The following is an 8829-nucleotide window of genomic DNA, read 5'->3' on the forward strand; positions in this document are numbered from 1 at the left end:
CTTGCAGCAGAGCTGGGCTGGCTCCGAACTGCCTGCAGCTCCAGTGCCGGGGATCTGAGGCCCTCTTGTGGTGTCTGAGGGCTCCTGCATGCATGTGACACAGACACACACAGGGAAAACACACATAAATAAATAAATCTTTTTAAAGAAAGGCATAAACTACCAAAACGGTACAAGAAGCTAAAGAAAATATAAGTAGAGTTACATAAAGTGAAAATATTAAATGAGTAATTTTAAAACTCCAACAAAGGCCGGGCGGTGGTGGCGCACGCCTTTAATCCCAGCACTTGGGAGGCAGAGCCAGGCGGATCTCTGTGAGTTCGAGGCCAGCCTGGTCTACCAAGTGAGCTCCAGGAAAGGCGCAAAGCTACACAGAGAAACCCTGTCTCGAAAAACCAAAAAAAAACAAAAAACTCCAACAAAGAAAAACAGGTCCAGATGATGTCGCTGGTGGATTCTCCCAAATACTTAAAGCAGAATGAACACCAATCAGTCATTAACTTCCCAAAACAGAAGAGAACACATGATTTGAACTTGTCCTAATGAATCCAGTATTACCCTGATGCCAGAGCTAGCATCTTGGTGGGAGACTGGAAGCCTCTTCCTTTAGAATAGAAGACAAGTGTGTCGGTTCCTATGCTTTCCACTTAGCATAGTGAAGTAAGCAAAAGACTGTATAGACAAAAAGCATTCGGATTGGAGAAGAGAAAGTTGCAGATGCATAATTTCATATACAGAAAATCCAAATCACCAAAAAGGTATTAGAACTAATAAATACAGATAAAGTTATAGAACACAGTGTTATATAGACGTCTGCATTTCTATATGCTTGTAACAAAAAAATCCAGGTGAGGGAGGGAAAGAGAGAGAGAGAGAGAGAAAGAGATAATTAAGTCCAGGCATGGTGGGATAAGGCTTTAATTCCAGCACTCAAGGCAGAGACAGGCACCAGATCTCTGAGTTCAAGCCAGCCAAGGCTACATAGTGAGACCCTATCTCAAAAAAAAAAAAAAAAAAGTAGCAACAAATTTAATAAAGAAAAAAAGTGTAAGATGCGCTGAAAACTGCAAAACAATGTTGCAAAGCTTAGATCTAAATAAACAGAAAGGCATCGCATGCTCATGGGTTGGAAGATTTGACGTCGCTCCAGTGGTGATAGCCCCCACAGTCACCTAACAGTCCAGTGCAGTCATGCCTCCCAGTTTAAGTTATTGCAACAATGAAAAGATTGTGGTGCTGGTATAAGGACAGACAGGTTGATCAGAACTCAGAATACAGGGATAAATCCTTAACTTCATGATCAAATGATGTACAGGTGCCAAGAGTTTAGTGTAAGAAGAGTGTGTTCAGGGAATGACACCAGAGGAACTGGGCCTCTACATGAAAAAACAAATTGGGGCCCTTCCTTCACATTATATACAAAAGTGAAGTAAAAACAAAGCACCTCTGTTGACCTCTGGCCTCCACACACATGCACATGTGCCCTCAAGTATAACACATATGCAAACACACACACAGTGCTCAGAAACATAAGCATCATTATTGGTCACAGCAGCTCAAAAACGCAAACTAAATCTTTACCTTGACAAACAAAATATCCATGACAATGCAACGAAGAAATGATTCATGCTACAACTCAGAAAACACTGAAGTCATCTTAAGTGAAAGAAACCACAAAAATACCACACATTTCATGATCCCATTTATATGAAATGTTCAGAATGGACAAACCTATAAAAATATAAAAAGGAGACTGCGAAGTAGATGGGGAGCCTCCAGGGGTTCTTTGTGGGGTGCTGAAACTGCCCCGAAGTAGGATTCTGCCCTTGCTCAGCTGGTCGAGTGCTGCCAGCCGGAAGCCCTGGGTTCCAGCCCCAACACTGGGTGTAACCAGGCGTGATGGCGTAGCCTGTGATTCTAGCAACTGGTGGTGGCTGACCAAGGAGCAGAAGTTCAAGGTCATCATAATGAGTTCAAGGTTGGCCTGGGTTCCATAAGACTCTGTCTCAAGATGATTAGTGATCATAATAAAAGTAAATAATTTAAACCAGCTAGGAGGTAGAAAACGCTCCACAAAAGTTCCTTGACAAGAATACTTAAGCTGCCTTTCATTTTAGATAAGGTGAAAATATAAAGACTGTAGTTCGACTTCGTTAACACAGCTGCTGTTGGCTGCTGTGAGGTGGTTCCATCTTCACGGGTCCCATGTGTTTCCTGCTTATCTCCTTCACTGTGGTGCCCTCTGCTGCTGGATGCTGGTAGAGGCTACTCCCAAACCCCTCTGCCTTTGGAAAACAGGGTACAGAGACATTCAAATTAAATTAAAAGCCCCATGTTAATTTAGGAGAAATGTACGATTCACATTTCTTAAAAATATCTGTCCAAGGCTGGGCAGTGGTGGCACATGCCTTTAATCCCAGCATTTGGGGTGCGGAAAGCAGGGGATCTCTGAGTTCACAGCCAGCCTGGTCTGTAGAGCCAGTTCCAGGACATCCAGGGCTGCACAGAGAAACCTTGTCTCCGCCCCCCAAGAAAAATCTATATGTGTGTGTGTGTCCAAGAAAGAACTAATCTAAAGCGCACAGCTTTCTAACATGCTTTGCAGAATCAGCACCCAGGAGTCATGAGCTGAGGCACTAGGTATACACACAGGACTGAGGAGCCGCATGTGTATACACGACATATCCACGTCCAACACAGACCCTGTCCAGAGAGGCAGCACCAGCACCCAACGCATGCTGGGCCAAATGATGATGCTCTACACGCTGTGGTCCTGTGCTATTGTGCAAAGGCCATAGGTGGCACTTGCCCACCATGGGTATCACTGTGGAACTTGTGGGAGAGACACCGTTGATGCCCCGCTTCCCACCCTCAATAAACTCATTCACACCGGGGGAAATCAACGATGAAATTAGAGTATGTTAAAATCTCCTCAGAGTGGGGAGACAGGCAAAGGAAGTGGAGCTTACCCTGGGCTTGAACAGACTGCGGAGGAGGAGGGCAGTCTACATGAAGAACCGGGAACACAGCACTGCCCAGGTGTGGTCAAGGAAAAGGCTCATGGCCATGGAGGCCGCCAGACACTGTCAACAAGCAGCAGCCATGCTGGGGCAGGGGTGTTCTCTTTCCCTCACGTTCCTCTTAGGCTTCACTTCAGTCCCAGTGTCATGTGACCTCCTGTGCTCACCCCTCTGACCCTGGCTGCTGCTCTTCCAACAGACAGCCTCATTTTGCTAGGAGCTGACACGAAACTAAGAAGTGTACTCTGCCTGAGTCTCACAAGCACAGATGTTCAACTGACTGAGTGAAATACCGACAGCAACAGAAAAGAAAACCAATGAAGTCAATGCTAGACCATTGTAGAGAGCACTTTCGGCTGTCCCAATCCTTAGGGTTCCACTGTTTCCCCCTAAAACGTGCAAACTGACGACCAGGGAAATGCTGAAGCTTCCACGATACAGACCTAGCAAGGAGAACAAAAGCTTAGGAGCCTGAGTCTAAGCCTGAGGCCATGAAGCCTCCCTGCCCCCAACAGTGGAGCCACCACAGGAGACAGGCAACAAAAGCCACCTGAGAATCTGGCAGCCACACAGACATGCTGACATGTCCCTTCTTACCCCGGAGAGGAAGGAGGAATTCTGACTAGGTCAAAAGCAGGCCTCACCAAGGAGCTAGTTGGTAAACAGTAGGCCTTTCACAGAGAGGAGCAAAGAACCTAACCGTGCTCACAGGAGTATTTGGGAAGTGATTTCCCCTTTCAGACTTTCCCACCCAGTTAGATTGCTTCCGGGGGCTTTCCTGGTAGGAACCAGTTATGTCTGAGGCCCATCTATAATCTGTGTTGTAGGAGTCTGGGGGAGTTGGTGGCTAGAGAGTCCCAGTGCCCATGGTAATTCATTAAGTTACTTAGAGTTGGCTCCAGTGCTTGGCAGGCATCAGAGGAGGTACCAGCCAAGACGTCATAGATGTGGGGCCTCGGCTGGGCACAGCGGTGACCCTTGCCCTTACTTCCAGCAGCCCTTCATTCCCATCCTGACCACTTTCTGCCATCAGTCACACCCAGCCTCTCTTTCCTGCCCAAAGTGACAGGAGGCCAGTGCCAAGCTAGAGACCTAAGAGACCTAACAAAGAATGGAAAGGGTGACATGCCAACCTAACCCAAATAGCCACCCTGTAATCCAAAAGGTTAGATATGGAAATAAACTCAGAGCCTAGAACCATACAGGAAGTCGGAGGAAAGGGCACAGTTATTTAAGAAGAAGAGGCCTGGAGTGAGGAATAATTGCAGACCCACACTGCTAACCAGAGAAAGGGTCACACTCTGATCCCTGGTTGCCCACATCTGTCAGGAGCATAGCAGAGTGACCTGGCCCTAAGCCACGCACTGGGCTGGGGGACATCACTCTAGCTGGAACACTTTTGCTCTGAGATTCCACTTCTGACATGGTTCTTACCAGGTCCCTGCAGTCTGCAAGTGATAATGCACTCACAGGCCACCATGGTGGCAGCATTACAACCAACACCCAGGCCTTTTGGACCTAGGAGACTGAGATCCACATCTGGGAAGAAATCAAGGGTTGAAGGCTTGGGGACAATACTGTGCTGGGACAAATCCCCATGGAAGGGAAATATGAAAGGCATCGTTACAATTGAAGTCTCTATTTTTCAAAGTAATAATTGCTCAACCATTTTTTGAAGAGTAAATATGTTGCCCACCCCTTAAACTGCTCAATACATTTAATATGTATCACCGAACATGTGCAAGGATTGTACTAAATTGCTTTACAAACGCCAATTATTGCAATCAGCATCTTGTTTTCTAGTTCTAAATTCAAAGGCAAACTATTAACACCAGACAGCTACTCTTGCTATTATCACACATCCTAACAAAACCACATTTCCAGATGGACTGCCAAAATTAGTCAAGTGACTCCTAAGAAACATCACCAAGATTGACATGCCAGAAATTCATAGAAATGAAGATGATATTCAAATAGAGGACACATACACCCAAATACACCTTTTCTAGGGAAATATAAGTAGCTTTGTTTACAGTATGGCTCAGTGAGGCCATTCTGAGAAACAGTAGGACAGCTGGGCTGTTAGCCTGTCAGCATACTGATTAGACCTCAGAGTCACTGGAACACACTTAGGATTTGTGTGTGATGGCGGGTGGGAGGGGTGTGTGTGTGTGTGTGTGTGTGTGTGTGTGTGTGTGTGTGTGTGTGAAAGAGAGAGAGGGAGAAGGAGGGAGAGAGAGAGGGAGAGAGAGAGGGGGAGAGAGAGAGAGAGAGAGAGAGAGAGAGAGAGAGAGAGAGAGAGAGAGAGAGAAAGAGAGAGAGAGAGAGAGAGAGAAAGCTGGGCCTGACTGGAGAAGCCTGTTAATAAATGAAGCAGAATATTTAAACCCAGACAAGGCGTAAGTAATAGGAATATATTAAGGGGGACAGAAAGCCCTGTGACGACAGAGTTAGTTGTCCTTTTGGCTGCTCTGTCCACTCTATTAGAATAAAGGAGACTGGTATTTAGAAATGCGTGAATATCCGGCTGTCACATAACGGGAGCTGGTTCGACTGTAAGCTGCCTGCAGACACAGTTATCACGCTGAGCTTCTGTGGACCAGCACCAGCCTCTTCATTTGAAACTGGACTACTCAAGGCACGAAAAAGGGGCCTGTGGGCTCAAAACAGATGTGGGCTCCAGCCCAGGAAGGAACCAGACTGTCCGTGACAAAATGGAGGTGACCCAGAACTCATCTGTTGGTAGGTGGGGAACACAACAAGTCCCTTCCAGAAGAAAATGCAATCCCTTTCACCAAACGGCACCCCTTAAATATACACTCTTGGAAAAGAAAATGTTACTTATCTCTGGCTAGTCTTAAAATAAAAATCTTTACTAGCAATAAGCAAGTAGAGGCTGTCCACAGGCAGACTCACGGACACACATCCTAGCCATGGCCACAACCTGAAGCCAGAGGACTCTGTGCATCTGAGGCCTGACAGACAAATGGCTTCCTGAGGACTCTTCCTGAGGACTCTTCCTGAGGACTCTTTCTGAGGACTTCTGAACTCTATGAAGAGGTGGTTCTGAAAAATATCGAACAAGGCAAAGTACACACTGCTTTGGCTCTGCCCACTGTGTAGATTTAATTGACTTCTAGACTGGTCTAACGCTGCCTTATCCTGCACACAAAGAGCATTCCTTACAGGGATGGTGTGACCAGCCTCCATCTGAGGAGTCATGCAAGCCACTGGGCTAAGCACCCAGAAAAGCTCTGGGTGTGGGACCCCTCAGCAACCCCATGACCCCTAAACTCTCCATTAGTATTAGGCCAAGTGAGGCCATTGTCATCTCTAAGTATGTAAGAAACCCATGGCATGCTAACACACGCATTCAAAGAAACATCAAGAATTGTTTAAAGAAGGAATTCACGATGGCTTTGTGTCCGATTAGTAGCAGAGAACATGTTTGCCCCCCTCGTGTGCTTCTTAACTTTTTATAATTTATTACATTTTTCCAAATGTAAAACATTCCTCTTTCACGATGTTCAGCGTTTCCCTTCCTCCCCTAAGCCTGGGAAGATAAAGGCTCTATCCTTAGGTTCAAATTCACTTGTAACTCGCTCAGGCACAGATCCCTGGTGGCGCGCCCCTGACCACCCACCAGAGGGCGCTCTGGAACCTTCCCATCCTGCTGCTAGCTCATGCTGACCTATCCTCCAGCCAACTCTCGATGGGAACCCGTCTTGAAACATCCATCAGAAAGGCTCATGATGGATGATAGTCGCCCCCATAATCGCAAATACCTCCTAAAATGTCCTTCCCTTCTCCACCCCTATAAATCTCTTACCTTTCTTCCTATGCACTGTTGCTAATTCCCTGTAATTGTGTGAAAAACAATGGACCAGACGCTCACATTTTTGGAGGTTACTCCCAGTCTACACCGACCTGAAAAAAAAAATCCTTTGGGCTCTCCTCCCAGGCTCTGGTACCTGTTCTGAGCGAGGCGTTTCCTGTTTCTGTTTTCCTGTAACACTGTGTTGTGCATTGTGTGTTGGCCTGGAATAAGGCTGTGTCCTCAGATAAGGCTGGCCTTCTGAGCCACCACAGACACCACCTAGCCGGTTGCCTGGATCCAGATTCCACAGGCCGCAGCCCTTATCATCAGACCTGATGACAGGACTGGACCAATCCTCAGGGGTTAAGGAAGTGGTAAGGACACCCAAGGTGTCCAGTTAAATCAGGCCATCTGGTTGGTGATAAGCAGGACCTGATCACCTTTTAGAAATGTTTACAGTTGCCAAAGTTAGGCCAGTTAGGACCTCACAGAAGTTCCTGTCTAGAGTCTGATAGGAAAGGGGGGGCGTGTGGTGTGAATGTGTATGTAGCTCCACAGTCCAGAGACTGATCAGGGCTCCCCTAAAACTGCCTACTGCTGAGGAATCCGAATCCCTGCCAGTGAGCAGCCAGACAGGCCCTGTGATTTGTGTCCTGGACAGTGACTGTCCATGGGTCCTTGTCCCTGTTCTGACTCAAGCACAGCTGGATGTACACAGGACCCCTCCCCCACTCCAGAACACACTGCCCTTGTCTGTATAGTCAAACATTGCAAGAAAGGAAATTCAGGTTAGAGTGTTGGGATGTCTCCAGGAAAGGAGACAGCTCCATGAATTGGGATGTGTCGCTAGAGTTTTCCGCCTTGCCCACAGTCAGGACAAATCTTTGTCACCCGCCAGTCCCACAGCCGCTCAGACCCAACCAAGTAAACACAGAGACTTATATTGCTTACAAACTGTATGGCCGTGGCAGGCTTCTTGCTAACTGTGCTTATATCTTAAATTAGTCCATTTCCATAAATCTATACCTTGCCACGTGGCTGGTGGCTTCCCGGTGACTTCACATGCTGCTGGTCATGGCGGCGGCTGCAGCCAGTCCTTCTGCCTTCCTGTCCTTTTATTTCTCCTCTCTGTTAGTCCCGCCTATCCTTCCTGCCTAGCCACAGCCGATCAGGTTTTATTTATTGATCAATCAGAACAACTTGACATACAGACCATCCCCCAGCACAGCCAAGTGCAGACCATCTCAGACACCTGCACTCAGGCCCATGGTCCTAATCATCCTCTATGCGGACCTGCTGGGTAACGCCACAAAGAACCCAAGAAGGGCTCCCACAGGACATACAAAACATCCCACAGCAGGGATGGCTGACTTTTGAGGTAGAATGGTCTCCAGAGAGATCTGTTGATATACCAAGATCAGGCAGTACACTGGGTGATGACTGGGGAACTGGCCACCCAGAGCAGTTTCTGTATAGAGAATCTTGGCTGCAGGTTGTATTATCTCAGCTCCTTTAGATACAGAAACAGTGCAGCATCCTCCTGGCTGAGACTCCACTGGTCCTCCAGTGAGACCCAGATGAATTGGCTGTTGCTCCTGCACCCGACAACTCCACCCAAACCAGAGGCCTTTCATCAGAAAGTTCACAGCCCTTTATATCTCCCACAAGGCCTGAGGGGCTGAACCCACAGGAAGGCACCTCTATTCTGTCCAGAGACAACAGCCTCTCCTCCAGCTGCCACCCCATAAGACCAGGAGCCCCCAACATGTGTACAAGATGCAAGTGTCCACGAAGGATGGCCTATTTTTCATCGCCAGCCTTTCTCCAACACCAGCCTGCTCAATTGGAAGAATCATATTCTGTCTTTCTCAGAAAAAACCTCAGGCAATGATAGCTAGACTTTATCTTCCTGTCTGGGGCAACTGCTGCTGGTTCCTCCTGACTGTCACAACACAAGAGAGCATAATGACTGATGCCCCAGCATGGTTGATG

Source organism: Peromyscus maniculatus, chromosome 21 (assembly GCF_049852395.1).
Source record: "Peromyscus maniculatus bairdii isolate BWxNUB_F1_BW_parent chromosome 21, HU_Pman_BW_mat_3.1, whole genome shotgun sequence".
NCBI classification, from domain to species: Eukaryota; Metazoa; Chordata; class Mammalia; order Rodentia; family Cricetidae; genus Peromyscus; species Peromyscus maniculatus.